Here is a 20,737-nt window from a genome sequence, read left to right as displayed (position 1 = left end):
ATGTGGCTCCCCCACTATTATCCTCCCAGCTAGAGGACATGCTCCATCATGATAAAGTTCAAGGGCTTTAAATAGTTCTGCAGTCAAGTCTTTGGGTCCTTGATGTGTTTGAACCAAGATTTGAACAAGTTCTGTGATCTCTCTGACTGTATTTTCTCATTCCTAAACTTAAGATGGTTACAGATCCTCACAGAGTGTTCTTAGTACATGGCCTCATATGCCTAATGATCTTTTGAATCAAGTTTTTTTTTTTTTTTAATCCCATATGCTGGGAGTGCTGGGAAAACCAAAGCAGTGTCTTGACCAGCTTCCCAACCCTCCCCTTTTTAGATTATTTGGGGCAGTGTTATGTGTACTTCTTTTCATGGAGTCTACTTGATAGAAACTTAAAAATATAGCTATTTATTAGTTTTTACTTTTAAAATCTCACTCAAAAAGGATCCTCATCTCTGATACATCTTTGTCTCACTTTCTACCCTTCTTTACTTTCTTCCTTTACTGACTGGTACCCACTCTGCTTCTAGGTTTGTCCTTAAAATTCTCCAGTCAGACCAGACTACTTCTTCTCTGAAATCCCAAGCAGCTTTACTTTTGGATAAAAGATTGAGTTCTTCTAGAAATTGTAAGAAGCTCTTTGCTATGCATCAGTGAAGGTCTGTGTTGGCTCAGGATGGTGTGCTGTTTATACTTCTTGTTGTTCTGATCATGCTTCCAGAATGATCACACAGGTCCTCTCGCACCACAAGAAACAGAAGAAAGACCACATATTAATATATACTTTCCTCAGGATAGTATCACGAGTGAATAAGTGTGTCTTGGGTCATTTTATGTTTTGTAGCATTTTTCAAATAATGATTACTGTTTGATTAAACCACAAGACATTCTTTTTGGGCAGACTTCAGCTTGTCCTGATTGTACTGTTTTTAGGTGTTATATAACAGGAATTAAAAGGCTTTGGGGAGCAAGTTTTTTTCTTGTTCTTTGTTCTAAGTACATTTTTACTTTCTTGTTTCTAAGACAGAGTTTTTATGATGATTAAAATAAGTGAAATAGTGTCTTCTATTTCCTTAAACTAATACTTGATACACTGAAAATTTTCAGTCAATATTAACTATTACAAAAAATAACAGAAAGAAATGACTCATTGTTCAGTATGGCAAATAATGAAATATAGTTCAAGAAACATATTAATTCTCTCCTGATTTCAGTTCTTGAAAATAAGGGCAATACTTTGGCATCAGATGAACAGTTGGCTTAGATAGTTCTCAATATAGAATTGGACCATTTTCCTCTGGACCTCCTGTGTCCCTTTCTGTCTATTCAGGGTTTGCCACCTCTAACTGAGCATTGGGACACCTGCTTGGTTGGCAGGTTGAAGGGAGTCCAATCTGTTAAAATAATTGAATGTTTCAGAAATTGGCCAACATTAAAGACAGATGTTGTGTAAAGGCTGAGTGAGAAATATGATCTCTCTTTAGATGCATTTTGTTACATTTTTTCTTTATTAAAAAAGTGATGTGTGTAGCCCAAGTGCCTATGAAATTATCATTTGCCTTTTACTGTCTGAAACATTAAATGTAGTTTTTACACTGAAATGAATTGCTTATGTTGCCTTACCTTTAGACTTCATCGAGTTATCAATATCGTAGTCTACCTTCTGTAAATGTCTTTCTTTTTAAGAGAGCTACTGATGAATTAAGTCATGAAGTAATTATATTTCTGAAGTAATTATAACATTCAAAATGTTTTGCTATAGGTAAAAATGTGGTAATAGGTGGAGTTAAAATTAATATATCTGTATTGCTTTAAGCTTAGGTATGAACCTTAAGTATCTTATTCCTGTATTTCAACTGTTTGTAATTCTTAGCATGAACAGACTCCCAAAGTATCTGTGGCTGCTAAGAAATTACTTGACTGGAGAAGGGTCACTGAGACTTCCAGGAAGTAGCTGGCAAGAAAGCAGGTAGCACTCCAATAGATAGCAGTGCATGCACTGTGATTGTGTGAACTTTACAAGGACATTGGACATAGCCCAGCGTTCCTCCTAAGTTGTGAAGCATACTGAACTCAGCATGTGAGCATGCTTCTGGATGTCTGCCATTGCTGTAGGCATATCTACCCTTTAAATACAGTGGGCAAGTTAATATAGTGGGGGAAAAATTTGGTGTGTTCTCATCTCACAAAGATACCTGCTGGTAAAGAGACAGGGCAAGGGTAAACAGGGTAAGAGTTTATGTGTTGGTTTTATACACACACACACACACACACACACACACACACACACACACATATATATGCATATTTAGACATAGGCCAAAAATGTTGCAGTGCCTAAAATGAGAAAGTTTAATTTTGGAGAAGGATGCAATTATATTATTATCACCATATACTAAATTCCTATGCTGAGTGTCTTAAAGCTTACTCATTATTCTCTTAAATTAATTTCTTGAGCTGGCAAACAAAGTAATGGGTATTATTATCACATTTAACACATATTATTATATTCGTTTCTAATTTGTCCCCCTCTATTACTTCTCTCCACTATGCCCTGATCCCCATGTAACTGGTTTTCTTTAATCTTCCAAGTAATTCCCCCTTATTTGGTGTCATATATAGTCCATTATCATTTCTTCTCTTACCCCCAATTCCTTAAAATTTCTTTCTCCACTCTCAAAATCTTTTTCAATTTCATGAACCCTGAAACACTTATACACATCTATATACATCTATATATGTATGTATAGACAACTTAAAATCTATGTTCTATATAGAAAAACATAGAATTTTTCTTTTGAAGACTGTCTTATTTCACTTAATATAATAATATACATTTTGTTTTTATAACTGGGTGGGTTGACTAGGCGCAACTGAACTTTTCGCTGATTGTGTTGCCTGCTGGGGCCATGTCATCTGTTGGTTTGGCAGTGATGCTACATCCCAGTAGTTCCCATAGTTGGAAGTTGAGGCTACCAGTTAGGGTTTGGCTAAGGCTGATGGCTATAGTGGTTTGGTGAAGACTGGTAGCTGGCTGCTCAGTTCAAGAAGCTGGAAACCTTGGCACAACAGGAACCAATGACAGAACCACAGTTCAAGGCTAAAGGCTTGTGAATAGTGGGGAACTGCAGGGGCCTGTGCAAAAGATGAGGAAGCTGCAGTTTGATGGTCACCAGTGACAGCAAAAGTACCACATCTAAGCAAATGTGGTGGTTTGAATGAAAATGGCCCTCAGAGGCCCACAGGGAGAAAGACTGTTTGAGAATTAGGACATGTGTCTTTGTTGGAGTAGGTGTGGACTTGTTGGAGAAAATGTGTCACTGGGGGTGTGCTTTGGGCTTTCAGAAACTCAAGCCAGACCCAGAAGCTAACCCTTTACTACTACCTTGGATCAGAATATTGAACTCTCAGCTACTCTCCAACATCATGTAACCTTTGTGCTACCATGCATCCGACAATGATCATAGTGAACTAATCCCCTGAACTAGAAGCAAGTCTGAATTCAATAGTTACCTTTGTAGGAGTTGCTGTGGTGGTCATGGTGCCTCTTCAGAACAATCTGACATTGACTAAGACAGAAGCTGGTTCTGGAAGTGGGGTATGGCTTTCATAGGCCTGACTGTGATTTTCTTTGGAGAAATGTGGACTTTGGGATTTTGGATTAGCAAAGAATTTGAATATTTTAATGGTGGCTTAGTGGGCCACATGAGCAGAAGCATGGAAGAGAGTAATGCTGAAAGTCTTTTGAATTGTGGGGGCCTAAGTCAAGAAGTTTCAGAGAAAAATTGTGGTGTGTGTGTGTGTGTGTGTGTGTGTGTGTGTGTGTGTGTGTGTGTGTGTATCTGAAGCTGTGAAGGTGAAGCCTAGACTGTCCTTAAGTATCATAGATGCCAGAGCAGAGCTGTGGGACACCTGCTAAGGACAGCTGATAACAGGCTGAATCCAATCCAAGAGAAAAAAGTGTGTTGCAGTCAACAAAGCTGAAAGAAGTTGGAGATCTAAAGAGCACTTTGACAACAGACATGGAGATACAGAGTTTGGAGTTTGCCCAGCTGGTTTTCAGTCTTGCTTTGGCCTAGCATTTGTTTACTATGATCCCTTTCCTCCTCTTCGGAATGAAAATGTATATTCTATGTCATTCTATGTTGAAAGTATGTGATCTGACTTTTGAATTTGATTTTACAGGAATTAAATTTAAGGGATTGCCATGACTCTCTAAAGAGACTTTGAACTTTGGACTTTTAGACAGTGTTGAGACTGTGCTAAACTACAGGGACTTTTGAGGTTGAACTAAATGCATTTTGTGTTATGATATGGATACAAGCCTATGGAGGGGAGTGGAATGCAATAGTTTGATTGAAAATGGTCTTTATAGGCTCATAGACCTTATTTGAAAGAATTGTTAGGACAAGTGGCCTTTTTGGAGCATGGCACCATGTTCCCTGCTATAATGAAAATGGATTAATTCTGAACTGTAAGCCAGCTCTAATTAAAAGTTTTTCCTTATAAGAGTTACCATGGTTATGGTGTCTTTCAGTTACAGAACACTGACTAAGACAGAAGGAATAGTCAAGCCTGAGTTTGCCCCCTACCTTTTCCTTTACTTTTTTGTTCCACTTTTTGAATGGTGCCACATACATTCAGTGTGAGTCTTTCTCATTCTGCCAATTCAAATGACAATATTTTCTGGAAACCCTCAGTTAGAAACATCCATAATTGTTTGAGGTTTGTCTAGGCACTGCTTAATCTAGTTAGATCATCAACTAAGATTAAATATCACAATTGTTTCCAAACCATCATATGGATTAAAAAAAGTTCTAATTCAATTTGTATTTGGAGGTAAGGATAGTGGTGGTGCACTCCCTTTGGCGATGGCTTGAATGTCAAAGAATTTGTGACAACAAAATAGGGGAGAAGGTATTTGAAATGTGTACAAGTTAGACACAGGTGAGGACAGAAAAAGCCAGAGAATGAGAAGGAGCCAGAATATCATAACAGATTGCTAAATTTATTATGAGACCAAGCAGAATAATTCAGTCAGAAACTGAAAGAAGCCAGTTTGAATTAGTCAGTGTAGAGAGGAGTTTTGAGCCAGAACAGATGAGTTGACCAGTTTCCCAGAGTTTAGAGATAGAAAGGATGAGCTTATTTAGCAAGGCTCAGAGCCTGAAAATGGTATAATCCTCGATAAGATTGTACTGAGGCTAGAAGATTTCAGGACTAGGCCTACACTAGCAGAAAGAGGTTGTACATCAGATAAATAAAAGATACTTTTACAGTGTTATCACATTATAGACTCTATATAGTGTTTACACTTTCAAATGCATTGTCAAGTCTTAAAATGCCTATCAACCCAAATCTTGTATTTTGAGTTAGAAAATATAGTCATTGTATTTGTAGGTCATATAGTCTTGACTTGGATATTTCTGTGCTATTTGACTTTCATGGGATTCTTAGAATTACAACACCTTATCTTTTATTACCTAAGAGGCATATATATGTTTGGATATAAATTGTAGTTCATTAGGGTCCAGTTTTAGAAAGTTACACAGTATCATTTTATTATATGAATGGGCATAAATATAGTCCATTGGCAGGAGAGAAGATGCAATTTTCCTAACCTATACAGTTGAAGGCATTTTTCAAGCCTGAAACAATCTGTTGAAAGAAGCGAGCTGTTTTACAGGGAGAGTGATCCCGCCCTTTGCACATGTTTGCCTCACAGCACAGTACTTCTGACAAGTAAGTTGGGGGAGGGCAGCTTTATAAAACCAACAAAAAAATTGTTAAGTAGAAGGGAATAGGGGCTTGTTTGTTCCCATGAAATATTAGTTCTAGTGCAGGAAGAAGCCAGGAGAGCTGTAAAGATGAGGTGGGAATAAAAACCCTTGATGCATACACTACCCACTTGGGATTAAAACCTAAGGCCATCCTGGAACCTGATATAACCATTCATGTTGTAATCTAAAGCCTTGTCAACTTATTGCAGGTGCGCACCACATGACCAGGTGGAGAAAAAAAGATACAAAGCCAACTGGGAAGAGATGTGTCGGTTTCATCTTCATAATACATACATCCCAAGGTGCATGCATGCATCTGGTTTCTATTTCAGAACGTTTTTACTAGTAGCTTTTCAAAAAGTGGGGCAGACAATTCTGTGAGTTAAAGAGGCCATATGTTAATAAGGGGGTTGCGAGGGATGTGGCTAAAGTTGTTGTGGATTTAAGAGGGATACTGAGGGACCAAGAGGAGGAATCCAACAGACATAATGAGAGGACGTGCCCAGAACTGAGGCTGGCCTACCTAAATGCTCATACATTCCTTGGCAATTCTAAACCTTCAGAGAGCCCAAAGAATTTTGAAGACATGGATTAAAAAAAAAGTGACTCCAGGCTGATTACACCTTGGACAGTGCAAAAAATGCTTTTCTGATGTGGAACAGATGGAGAATTGCTGAGTTCTAGAGCTGGAAGAGACATTAGAGTGATTATGTCCAGATCTCCAATGACAGGCAAGCCTGTGAAGGCCTCATGCCTGGTATGTGGCATACCGGACCTTCCCAAGGTCACAGAGTTGGTGTTCGAGACATCCCAGGGACCCACATTTATGTCCTCAGCTAAAGACTCTTAGGTGTGTGCTGCTCTTATGTTCATGTGCTATGAATGCATTAAGAATTCTCTAGGCTTAAGTTTCTGGGCCACAGTCCTGATTGTCAAAACTGCCTGTATCTGTTCTCTGGTTTGTGTTGAGTTTGCATTTGAAATCATTATTATTTTTTAAATTGGATCAAAAGATGCCTCACTCATGATGGTTCTGAAATCTCTTAATGATTGTAGCTTTGGCTACAAAACATTTGATTCGTTTTTTCCCCTTGAAAATTGATGTAATCATTTTTTTTTTTTTTTTTTTTTTGAGACACTGCCAGGGTTTATTCCTGAGAGAGTTAGTTATTTGTTTGGTTTGCTATCTTGACACAAACTAGAATTATTTGGGAAGAGGAACTTTATTCTCTGAAATGATTGATGTGGGTGGGGTCAGACCACAGGGGCAATGCCTCTCTGGAACAGGCAGTTGTGAGTGCTTTAAGAAGGCATGGTATAACAGTCATGAGGTGAAAGCCAGTAAGCATCACTCTTCCAGGGGGCTCTGCTTCAGTCCCTGCCTCCTGGTTCCTGCCCTGCTGAGATCCTTCACAGACTTCCTGTAGTGATGAACCATGATGTAAAACTGTAAGCTGAAATGAACCCTTTCCTCCCTAAATTATTTTCTGCCATGTGTTTTAATCACAGAAATGGAAACCCTAACTAAGGCAGTATAGTTATGCTTTAGTCCTGTCTCTTTTATAGTACCCATCATGGAACCTTTCCTAAAATCAGCCCTTCATGAAGGCTTCTGACGTCAGAGAATGAGAGGAGTGGGAATGACCCTTCTATAGCCACACTGGTGACCTGACGCAGAAGTGTTCTAGTTAGAGTTTCCATTGCTCTGATAACTACCATAACCAAAAGCAACACGAGGAGGAAAGATTATACTTCAGCTTACCTGTTCCACTACCCCGTCACTGTCAGAAGTCAGGGAAGGGACTCAAGGCAGATATTAAAGCAGAAACCTTGAAGGAATGCTGCTTTCATAGCCTGCTCTCTCTGGGCTTTCACAGTTTGCTTCCTCCTACAACTCAGGGCCCTTCACCATCTTTTATCAGTCAAGAAAAGGTACTACAGGCTTGTCAACAGTCTAAACTGATCAGGTAATTTTCTCTATCAAGGTTCCTTCTTCCAAAATGAGCCTAGACTGTGCCAGCCAGCACAGTGCACGGACTTGAACTAGACATGGTGATTGACATTAAGGAAAAAGACTGTAAAGTAGTTGTCACCATTAATCTTGATTGTCAACTAGACGGTGTTGCAGGATGTTTGATTGATCACATTTCGAACCCCAAGACCGAGAACTGGAAAATCCTTGTTGTGGTATGGTTCAGCCATAGCACTCACCTTTAATTCAAAATCTAAATAAAGTCCACCCTCAGTCAAGAGGCAGAGCAAGAAAGTAGTTGACAGGGAGTGAACATAAGTAAAGAGAAAGGAAGGTCTTTGAGTTGAAGGGTATTTAAGACAGTATGGAGAAGTAGAAGGAGCTTTTTCCTTCTGGGATTTCCATGGAGTAGGAAGGTCAGCTGGGTACTTTCTCTGCTTCTCTGATCTAGCAGGTTTTTACTCCAGCATCTGGCTTCTGAGTCTTCACTGGTAAAATCAAACTACAGAGCCTTTTGCTTTTGGAAGAGCATGACAGGATCTGGAGGAAACCTAGGAAATATACTCTGAGACATGTTCATTAGAATGCTCTAAAGAGATTAACTGGTGGGGAAAAGATCCACACTAAGGATGGGTATAGTCTTATAACTAGTGGCCCAGGCATAAAGGGGTTTATAAGACTTCTCTCCTGAGTGTGTTTACTGTGCTCTGAAAGCTGCTGCCACTGTTGCTGCGGTTTTCTACTGACATCAGAGGCTGTTTCTACAATCTCCTGCATGGAATGATTCCTAGGTGGATCACTGGCTCCTGTGTTCATGCATGAATATAGGTATACACACACATAGATAGATAGATAGATAGATAGAGAGAGAGAGAGAGATAGATAGATAGATAGAGAGGGGGAGAGGGAGGGAGGGGAGGAGGAAGAGGGAAAGGGAGAAGGAGAAGGGAAAATCTGGCCTCTGAAAATGAAAATCAAAAATGTGGAAAATGCAAAGCACATGCCCTAAATCACCCAACCAACTCCATACTTCCATTATTTTTCAGAGTGTGTGTGTGTGTACAAAGATGGAAACCAAAGGCTTATATGGTCCAAGGATCAGTGACTTAGGAATCTTCAAGGCTTTCAGTGACAGATGGTGGATGTGGAGGCATACAGCCTCATGGGCTGAGCAGCTATGGGCTTTGTCAGTCTGTCTAGCATACAAAGGGCTTTAGTCAATCCCCCTTTTAATATAACTACAATTCTATCAGTTTTGTTCCTAAGGAGGGTCAAAAACACAACCTTAAAATACATGCTTAGCTGAAAAAGAGGACAGAAATTGGGAATAGAGTGGAAGCTGTTGATCAAAGCTTTTGAAGTTGGATAAAGTTTGGTTTAGAAGGAAAAGTAGAAATCTCTAGATGGAGTTGATTGTATGAATTAAGAGCTTGGTTTAGATTTATTTCATTTTCAGCATTAGAAGCCAGATTGTGTGTGTGTGTGTGTGTGTGTGTGTGTGTGTGTGTGTGTGTGTGTGTCTCACTGTCCTGAAACTCATCATTAAGGCTGAGCTAGCTGACGAGCAAGTCTGAGATCTTTCTGCTTATGCCTTCTCAGTGCTGAAATTATAAATTTTCAGCACTACAGCCAGATTTTTTGTTTATACGTGTATGCTGGGAATACCACTGGCATCTCTAAGAATCCCTAACTAAAAGGAGAAAGGGCCAGGCTGACCCTTATTAGGATCAAAATGAAATTGTACCTTGAATGTAGCTACCAAGGTTCTTGCTTTTCTTGTTTTTCTTGAAACTCCCCTTGTCTTAAGCATTTAACAGATCCAACTGCATCTGGCTGCTTCTGGGATGGAGACACTTTGGAGTTCTCCTATTTTCGGTTCCCTCGGTGAGTTTAAAGTATCCTTGTCCTTGCTCTGGAGGGACACTCCAAATGCAACATTCTAGGGAAATGCCAATGAGCAGGATGCTCAGGAGTATGCTTGTTTGGTTGCTTCCATTGAGCTGCTGTGTGCATCAGTCAAAGCTGCTTGTTTATGACTCCACTGCACCACTTGAAAAGAGATGAAAAAGTTTATGAGGTCTGAGGAAGAAAGTGGCCAGGACAGAGAGCCTGAGCTGGTGAGCCCTCCCAGACCTCAGGTTTCTTTCTGGTTTCTCAGAAGCTTTATATTCTCCTATCTCCTTACTCCCTGCTCTTTCATCCATCTTTGTAAAAAAAAATTCTTTAGGACTTCATGTCTTTTATTTCTTTGTTTTGAGGGATCAGGCACTAAACACATATTTCAAAGGGCAGAAATCTCCTTAGCCCTGTTTAGAGAATCCTTTGCTAGAAGGTCTAAGAGGCAGGGAGACAATACTTCAAGTAAGCCCCTTTTCTTAAGTCTCTTACATTCCTCTTAGAACAGCTTGCAAGTATTTGTTTCTCTCCTTTTGTAGCTCAATTACTATTTTGAGCTATGTGGTCTAAGCCATCTTTGTTGACAATGATTTGGATATATTAATGAGAGGCTGAAGAGGGGCAATGAAAATCCAAGTAGCTAAAAAAAATATCAAAAACTTATTCACAGAGAGATTACAGAAACTTTCAGAGTATGGGGAGATACCACCTCTTTTTGAGCACGTTGTTGGAGGTGATTAGTAAACATCTAAGCCAGTGGTTCTCAAACCTTCCTAACAATGCAACTGTTTAATACAGTTCCTCGTGTGGTGACCCCTCCAACCATAAAATTATTATTTTTTGCTAACATTCCATAACTGTCATTTTTCTACTAACATGAATTATAATATAAATAGCTGTGTTTTCTGGTGGACTTTTATGACCCCTGTGAGAAAGTCATTTGGCTCACAAAGGCTCACCACTCACAGGTTGAGATCTGCTGATCTAAGCTGATAGGCAGAGGGGTGCATGTGAAAATATGAAGTCTGTGGATGAAGTCAAATTGGAGGACATGATTTTGAAGTTTTTGGAATTTATATGCTGTATAAAGATTCAAGACTAGCCGAAGTCACCAAAAACGTTGGTTCAGCAGAATAAAGTCCATGGAAACCTGTGTTTAGACCCACAAAGGGATATGAGAAGAAGCAGACTATCAGGCAATGGAAGAACAAAGAGAGAATGGTGTCTAGAGCCAAGTAAAACAAGGACCATAATTATAGATAAAGAAACTTACCACTGTGTTCATGAGTATGAAGTTTCACTATATTGTGGGGCTGAGAGTAGAGAATGAGAATGATCATTGTGGTGAAAAGCCTGACAGAGTAGATGTCAATAAAGCTGTAGGGGACCTTAGTGGCTGACAGCCCTCTGGAGGATCACACTCAAGATGGGAAAGAAAAGTTAGAATTTAGCCTGTGGAGATGGCTCCACCATAAGGAGCACTCGCTGTTCTTCCACAAGATCGTAGTTTAGGTCACTCAGCTGACAACTGCTTTATCAATGAGGTTCCAGACCTCTCATATGCTTCTTCTAGCCTTCTTGGATACATGCACAAATGGGGCATACATACTCATGCATGCATACACATATACACATTAAATGAATAAATAAATAAAATATCACAAAGGAAAATTGATTGGGGGAAGATTTGGGATAGACGACATCTCATTTATTAGTATCTTAAAAGGAGAGAAACAATAAGACATTTGGTGAAGATGATACTGATTACGTTGATATGAATGAAAAGTAGATATTCTGACATAGCTTTGAGCAGAAAAGAAGATATGATACAGTATTTCCGGAAAGAAATGAGAGATACTTTAAAAAGATTTGTGTGTGAGTGTGTGTGTGTGTGTGTGTGTGTGTGTGTGTGCCCATCCACACTTGTGTGGACCCACATGTATGCCAGTATACACAGAAGACAGAAGAAGGTGTTGGATGGATAGAGCTGGAGATACAGGTGGCTATGAGCTGTCTGATATGGGTGCTACCCCTTTAACTTCCAATTCTTCTCTTCAGCCACAAGAAGGCTTTTTAAAAAAATTCAATAGAAGATTCCCATAATAGAAGAAACATATTGTAGATGTCCACTGAGTCCTCAAATCCATGATCAGACTGTGTGACTTATTGCAACAACAAAGAGGGAATTCCCAAGTCATCCAGAGGGTGAAGCCCAACTCAACAAGAGAGGAGAGATTAAAAATGGCTGTGTTCAGTAGCAAGACCTGAATCAGCCCACAAGACAACAGAGCTAGACCGTCACACTTTGGAGAAGAAAATGATTTCTAACTGTGTTTTAGTCAGAATTGTTTCTGTTGCTTCTGTAATTACTATTGCAGCTTAGGTTTTACTATATGCATCCCAGAGTGACCTTGCAATTGTACTCTTCTGCTTCTGCCTCCCGAGTACTAAGACCACAAATGTGCAGCACCACACTCAGCGTGCACAGATAATTGCACAGCCAGGATCTCAGCTATAAATGATGCACAACAGAGACTTTCACTTGTGACAAACTTCAGGGAATCTTCCCTTGTTCTTTATTAGCTGCCTGAGGTGATGTGAGCTCCAGGGAAGAGGAGATGTAACATGGGAAAAGTAATGAGGTTTTTTTTTTTTTTTTTTTTTTTTTTTTTTTTTTTTTTTTTTTTTTAATTTCTTTGTTTTCTATAGGTAACAGGAAAGAAAAGCACAGGATGTTAACCATGGTGTCCAATAGTGAAATCTACAACAAGAAGAGGGGGTGAGAGAAAAGAAGAAATTGTGATTAGTAAATTTACAAAACCTACTTGAAGGTACAAACTTTTATAGTGAGAGGTTCTGAGAGAACGTAGAAAGAACTGGTCATGAGTAGTAATAAACCTAAACAAATTAAGGAAACTAAACTGTTCTATGGTAAACAAACAAACAAATTTGTCAATTTGACACTTGTTCTATGAGTGTTTAGTAGTCACAGTAATGTGTGTTATTAGGTGGCAACGTGGACCTGAAAAGTGTCTTATATTGTACAGTATGGAAAGGGTTAATAAAAGAATGAGGGAAAGTGGTATTAAAGAGCTAGAATTTTTTTAAAAAAAATTACAATGAAAGGTCAATGAACAGTGATTAAAACTGAAATTGGGAAAGAACAATGTAGTCATGATATGTAATAATACTTAGAAAACTAGAAATAATGGAGTTTTTTTTTTCCAGGTGCCAAGTGGTTGTTGCTAGACATGTGGAACATGGTAAGGAGAGTGATTCAAGGCCCTCTACATTGTTGCAAACTTTCAGTACTATTAACTTCTTAAACAATGCATATTGGCAGATTGGCATTATCTTCTAGAAAGTTCTAAATAGATTGACAAACACAGCGAGACAGAGCAGACCCATCATTTCATGGCTTCTCTGCTATCTAATGATGCGAATGGAGGTAAAGAATGAATGTGCTTCTGAGAATGCAGTCCAGTTTATGCTCAGTCAGTGCCTCTGCTTGGAGGAGTTTGTCCATGAGCCTTTCTTTTGGGTGACTAACCCACTAGGTCAGACTTTGGAATGTCTTGCTTTCCTGGAATCACAATTCAGGTGTACTATACATTATCACAGATCTGTAGACTGGTTTTACACAAGTATTATTATAGAAGATCATGATATTTATGTTCTCTAGAATTCAAACATTTGACGTGAATTTTATTTTTTTTTTCTGGGTGAATGAAATAATTTATTATTTTGTGATTTCCAATAGTTTTTTTTTCTTGGTGTGTAAAGATTTTTTTTTTTTTTTTTTTTTTTTTTTACAATGAGCAGACAGTACATGTAATACAGAGTACAACCTGGAATTTGTCAATGTGTTCATGGTGTGTAAGGATTGAGCATGACTATTTTTTTTGTTTTGTTTTCTTTTCTTTTCTTTTTTTCTTGGACTTCATACAGTCTGTGAGTTGTCTCTGGGGGAGTGCAAGCCTCTGGGGTTAGCATCCCACTATCAGTGACTGCATATTATGTCTGTTCTTTGTGACTGGGTTATCTCACTCAGGATGATATTCTCTAGATGCAACCATTTTCTTAAGAATTTGGTTAAGTCATTGTTTCTGGTGGCTGAGTAGTATTCCATTGTGTAAATGTACCACAATTTTTGTATCAATTCATCTTCTGAAGGACATCTGGGTTCTTTCCAGCTTCTGGCTATTATAAATAGAGCTGCTATGAACATTGTGGTGCATATATCTTTGTTGTGTACTAAAGTGTCTCTGGGGTATATGCCCAGAAGTGGAATAACTGGGTCTTCAGGTAGTACTATGTCCAATTTTCTGAGGTATCGCCAGACTGATTTCCAGAGTGGTTGTATTAGTTTGAAACCCCACCAACAGTGGAGAAGTGTTCCTCTTTCTCCGCAACCTTGCCAGCATCTGTTGTCATCTGAGTTTTGGATCTTGGCCAATCTGACTGGTGTGAGGTGGAATCTCAGGGTTGTTTTGATTTGCATTTCCCTGATGTCTAAGGATGTGGAGCACTTCCTCAGATATTTCTCAGCCATTCGATATTCCTCAACTGAGAAAGTTTTTAAAACATTTGAAAGCTTTCAAACTATGTTGCTAGTATTATAAAACAATATGATCTAGATGGGAAATCAGAACTAACTTGGTTGGAAGACCAAGAATTGGTTAATAATCATGTCTTCAGTCTGACTTGGCCTCACTCACTTAAGCTTCAACCCTCTGTCTGTTCTTGTTAATTTCGAAGGAAAAAGGTGGTCACCCATGTGTAGGGCTTCATTCTGTGACAAAATGATTAGCTGTGCAGAGTATTATCCACCTTCCTCCTAAGGGAGGGAAATTAGTTACTGTGAAATAAGGTGTAGGTGGAAACAAGGGTTCAATTTAGCATGTAGGAATGTCTCTCTGCAACATGTAAATGTCAGCATACCCATATTAAATGCTTTTAGATAAGTTATTGATGGTATCATTTGAAGAGAAAACACTAGTTTTACAGGTGTATTTTTTTGTTGTTGCTGTTCAGTTTTCTTTCTTTCTTTGTTCTTCTCTTTCTTTCTTCCTTCCTTTGTTTCTTTCTTTGTTTCTTTCTCTCCCTCCTTCCTTTGTTCCTTTCTTTTTTCTTCCTTCCTTCCTTCCTTCCTTCCTTCCTTCTTCCCTTCATTCATTCTCTCTCTTTCTTTCTTTCTTTCTTTCTTTCTTTCTTTTTTTCTTTCTTTCTTTCTTTTTTTCTTTCTTTCTTTCTTTCTGCCTGCCTTCCTTCCTTTCATTTCTTCCCCTTTTCCTTCTTTCTTACTTTTACATCACAATAGCAGTTTGCCCTCCATCCTTTCTTCTCAGCCCCTTCCCAACCAACCACTGCATCTATTCCTCTATTTCTCTGGAGAAAAGGGCCAGCCTCCTATAACCATCAACCAGCCATAGCATATCAAGTTGCAGTAAGACTGGGAACCTCCTATTAAGGCTAGATGAGGAACCCCAGAAGGTTGAAGGGGTCCCAAAGACAGGCGACAGAGTCAGAGACAGCTCCTGCTCCCACTGTTCAGAGTTATAAAAGAAAACTCAGTTCCAAACTGGGTATGTGTGTTCTTAACAATGTATTCTTTCATTTCCTCACTATATTTCAGGTACTTGGTACATGGTACATAGTTAGAAAAAGCTCACATCTCCATCTACTCTGAGCTGGAAGTGATATGATGTTTTTGAGCAGTGTATGCCTACAACTGATTAGACAAACCAGATAGTCTGTCCATCCCACGATACCCCCAAACTGTATTTCAATGATGTAAATAAGGAAATGCCGTAACTACTCATATGTAAGGGAGACTATACTACACACAAACTCAGCAATGTTTAAGTTAATGTGTATACGCATATGGCAAAGATAAAGTCATATTTAAGAAGAAAGGCCATAATGTTGCTGGAGTAACCAAGGGTCAGGAATGTAGAAAGGGAGAGTGATTAGGTGTTATCAGATCTGTGCTAAAAGGGGCAAGTGTGAGGAGTTGTACTCAAACTGCCTGCTGCTGACAGGGGAATGACTGTCTGGGGAAAGGCAGTGACAGCTAGACTATGTCTTCTATAATCCTGGATCTAAAAATGCTTTACAATTGATTTTGGTATTAAATGTTCAGATAGTGATGGTTCAGAGGGGGATCATGGAATTCTAGAGGCATGTAAATCAGGTCAAAGCTTTCTGTGACAAAGCTGATAAGCGGTGACGATATTGGCAGAAGTGACCTGTTGCACATGAAGGTTTAGGTCAAGAGGCTGAGCAGCTTGGGAATAACTGGAGGTAAGAAGAGGGTCTCCTTGAATAGTTCAAGCTTATTCGAGACTTCCTATCAAATGAGAGCATGAGATAAAATTGATGGATTATAAGTTTTTAGTCACCTTTTAAAAAATATCAGAGATAGTCCCATTATTGCACATGATCTAAATGGCCTGTTAGGGAAGGTCATGCAGGATAGGACACAGAAGTAGATCCACACACAGATCCTCCAGTGACAGGGTCTATATCTGTTTGGTAAGTCATACCAGTTAGAATCCCAGTAAGAAACAGATGTTACACTCAAGTATGTGGTGACTGGTAGCTTCATAAAGGAATAATTTGCAAGGGCATTGGTAAAATTCCATTCCTTGGCTCTGGAAACAATGGAAACATTACTACCTTAGACAGAGGGGCATAGGAATAAAACTGTCATCAGACTGGAGTTAGTCACTCTAGGTATAGGCAAGGAGGTAAAGCTGTAAGAATGTCCCTTAATTAGGATGATCTTTCAGGAGGGACCCAGAGGAAGAAAGTCCTTCCACACTCTCAATTTTCCTCCTTTCAACCACTCCGATATTTAATTTATCATCCCCACACCCCATTATTAAAACCAATTTGAAACTGAAGGAGACTGGGGCTTATTGCCAGTATTAAAAATTAGTATGCTAGGACACAGAGCTGGGCAGGTAGGAGAAGAAAGTGAATTCTGATATTGCAGACATAACATATGCAGGACAGAGGTGTTGTTGACTATGATATACTTCCATTGAATGGTATGCTCTCTTTCTCTCAGATTCACAGGCTGATCTTGTGCTAAGTGAGCAAGAGGGCTTGGTCATATAGAACTAAACCCTTCAATATGAAGCTTGTACTGCCTCGATGAGTTGAGTAAACATATTATTAATTCACCTTGGGACATGTAGATAAGCTAATAGGCAATTGGCTTTACAAAATGCTAATTAGTAAATTAGAATTAAAATAATTTAAATACACCAAGAAACAGAGCCATCCAATGAGGGAGTATGCTTATCTGAACATGACGGCTTCTCTTTTTGGTGATAATGTGATGGCTCATGATGATATTATATTGGTGCTGATGTTGGTGTAAGAGAGAATATTACACACTAAGAAATCACTGGGTAGGTTACTATTTTATATATAAGAGATAAGGCTTAGAGAGGTCATGATACTTGTGTAAGGTCACCGTTATAGTCTGGATGTGTCTTCTACAAGCTCTTGTGTTGTAAGCTGAATTAAATTCAAGTGTTAAATGTATTTGGAAGCAGAGCTTTTGGGAGGTAATTGTGTTTAGATGAAATCATAAGGGTAGATGTAGTTAGAACAGATTAGTCACTTTATAAGAAAAGATAGGCATTATTTATATGCTCATTCTGAGTTAACCCATAAGAACCTCTGCATCTTTGCAGCAAGAACACTTTTAGCCATACAAATGCCGAGGCCATGTGCTTGTGCTTCCCACCCTTCCTGAACTTTGAAAGATAGAAGCTTCTATTCCTGAAATATGACGTGACTTGATAAATTAAAAAAAGCAGCTTAACAAATGGTTATGAACATGGATAGCTGGTATTTACATTTAGTCTTGGCCTTTTATTCTGAAAAGTAGCACGTGTTAAGTCTAGACACCCATTTTCTGGTTCAATGCTTGAAGCATATTGGAAAATTCGTACTCTTTAGCTACCCTTCATTGAAGCTGTTCTACAAACTTATTTGTTACTCCCGAATGATGTACTGTCCTTTAGATCACAAGAGATTTCAAACCTAAGCACTTAGGTTCTATAGATAATATCCCAGATGCTGTGGTTTATGTTTTCTCTTTTTAAACTTATAAACCATGCTTTCCACTCTTATAAGTTCGTCCTATTGAAGAATCAAGCTTGACTTCCTCTTCTGTATTTGCCCATTGGCCAAAGGGTGCTCCTTTATTCAAAGTTACATCCTTCTCTATGGGAAGCCCACATCCCAAAAGTCCAAATGGAAACAGGAAGGTTTTCATAGCTTTGCATCAAGCAAGGGCATATCTGAAGAATCATTCAGTTTTAAAAATTTCCACAAGATCAGCTGAGGCCTTGTCTATAAATGTCAAAGAGTTCAGCATCCTGTGCTCAGTACTATGTCACAGGTGTTACTGTCAAGACAACTCTCAGGGAAACTGTCTACTCAACTCTTCATGTCAAACTTTGATAGATTAGGAGCCTGACCTATGGCCTGTGAATAGTGGGAACATGAACTGTTTTAGGAGATAGATTCTCAAGTGGGATTTGAAAACAATATACCCAGTCAGCTGGGTGTGAGCAATTCTCATTTAATGTTGGTAAATGGTCCATTGACAATCTCTGACTTGAAGTAGCATAGCAACTGATACGTTTTTCTCTGGTGTTAAATTTGGAAAAGGCACACATGGATGGCTATAACTCACTGAATATGGTATTTTAAACTTTGAGATTTTTATAGTAGTTGGAGAGGGGATTTGGACTTAGGTAGCTCTTGCTAGGATCTATTGATTAGACAAAAGACAGTAATAGGCCAAAGGGGCCTGTGTGTAAAACCCAGAAAGCACATGGTAGCTCAGAAAGTCATCTATACCCTTTAGAGTTGGAAATCAGAAAAAAAAAGATGATCTGGGACTTGACTCTAAATTTTAAGGATAACCAATATAAAAAGACAAACTAAATAGTCAGTTCTCAAAAGTCAAAATAAAAACAACCAATAAAAGTGTTCAATATCTTAGAGGTCAGGGAAATGTGAACCAAAACTACATAGCTTCATCTTGATAACAATAAAAATGGTGGCCATTAAGAGAACAAATAACAACAAAGATATGGAGGTTGTGGAGAATGAGAAAAGAAAGCCTTATTTCCCAGTGATGGGGATGTGACTAGTACAGTGACTACAGAAGTCTGATTGTTTCTCAAAAATCTAAAATTTGCACTTCTGTAGCCTTCAATTCTACTAGTCCTAGAAAGTACATCCAAAGGGATCTAAGTAGATACTAGCCCACCCATGTTTGTGACACTGTTCATAATGACCTTAGAATGAAATCAACTTAGGTGTCTATTGACATATAAACAAAGAAAGAAAACATGATATGTATGTTATACATATGTAAACATGTATGAATGTATGTACAGATGTACATAAGTATATGCACACATATAAATGTAGCAATTTTTAGTCAGTCATAAAGAAAAATTATATTAATTATAGGAAAACTCTATGTAACTGGAGATTCTATTAAGTGAAATAAACCAGTACCACAGAAAAAAGGCATATTTTCTCAAATGAGGATGCTAGACTATATACACATATATAATGTGTTTATATATGTATGACATATACATATATATATATAAAATCTATACAAAATCTTTATGAATGTGACACTAAAATGGAAGTGGGACCAGCTGGAAGAAGGAGAAGATGAGGGAGAGGGAGATGGGAAGGCTTAGGGTAAGTGTTGTTAGAGTACATGATACACTTAGATGAAGATGTTTCTGTAAAACCCATTACTATAAACAATGAATATGTGTCAAATAAAAACAGAGGTGAAGAAAAGCGTGAAAGAACAACAGAGCACCACAAAGGATTAGAGTCTACTCTCTGGTGGGTGCAATGTTAAAACCCTGAAAACAAACAAACAAACAAACAAACAATAAAACCAACTGTTTGCAAAACACTAGAAGAGTTTCAGTATGTCCAGCTCCACCTGAATCCTCTGGCCCTGTGCACAGTCTGAGCCTACCTAAACTAGGTCACATTCCATGTTTTTAAAGAAAGATGCAGATGTATTTGTCTCACATGACAATATATAAACTTTTGACTATCTCCCCTTCCACCCAGTGGTAGACCTGTAGACCAATGATGATCAAGTTACAACATAGCCTAGCAGGAGACAAGCTTTTGTGGTAAGCAAGAGAAGAAACTATACCTGTGAGAAACTACAGGCTTTAGCTAACTTATAACCGCAGGAGCTAAGAGAGTATGGCTCCTGTGGGTATTGGATCTGTAGAGGTAGGATGTTATGAAATAGAAGGGTTTATTGACATGGAATAATCCTATGATACAGGTGTAATTGGAAAGAACCCAAGAAGATGATTGTAACATGGCATTCAAATTGCTCTTAAAGCTTAGAGATGGTCCACATTCCGTTGAGAACTGAGAAGTTCTCTGACAAAGCCTGTACTGAGGAATTGCAATATACTGAAGAGTGGAAATGCTAGAGTACAAATACTATAGAAGTCTTGAGAAAGTGTTAGCCAACTATATTCTGCATAAGAGTTTAAAAGAGGCTCACAGTTACCAAAGTAATTAGAATTTTCTGACAGAAGATGCTACACTATCGTCAGATGGCTCAGAGACAGCTGGATTTGAAGATAAAAGGGGTGAGGTTATAAAACTGTATTTAATAGGATTAACAGGAGTCTGATATACATGCAAGGTTATAGCATCTGCCTATCAGAGCAAGATGGGACCACTTAGAGTAGTATACATCAAGGGTGAGAAATCAGTGAGACTGTTCTGTGAAAGGTTAAAGTGATGGTTAATGCAGTACAGAATTTTGAGGAGTAAGGTAGGTTGACAACCAAAACATATCTCTTAAATTGATAATGGATGATTAGGACTCTGAAGGCATCTGAAAACTCCCACACTAGCTTCATGATCTGTGTATAAGGGCAAGCAAATGAATAAGACAAGTTGGAAAGTGAGGCACAGATTAAGCCTGTGCCTCAAAGGACAGTCGCAGGTTGTAGTATTCCTTAGGTTCTAAGGTATACTAAAAAATTAAAACTGAATGACT

Source organism: Micromys minutus, assembly GCF_963924665.1.
Source record: "Micromys minutus genome assembly, chromosome: 2".
NCBI classification, from domain to species: domain Eukaryota; kingdom Metazoa; phylum Chordata; class Mammalia; order Rodentia; family Muridae; genus Micromys; species Micromys minutus.
The sequence above is the reverse complement of the archived record's forward strand: the minus strand, read 5'-3'. Positions refer to the sequence as shown.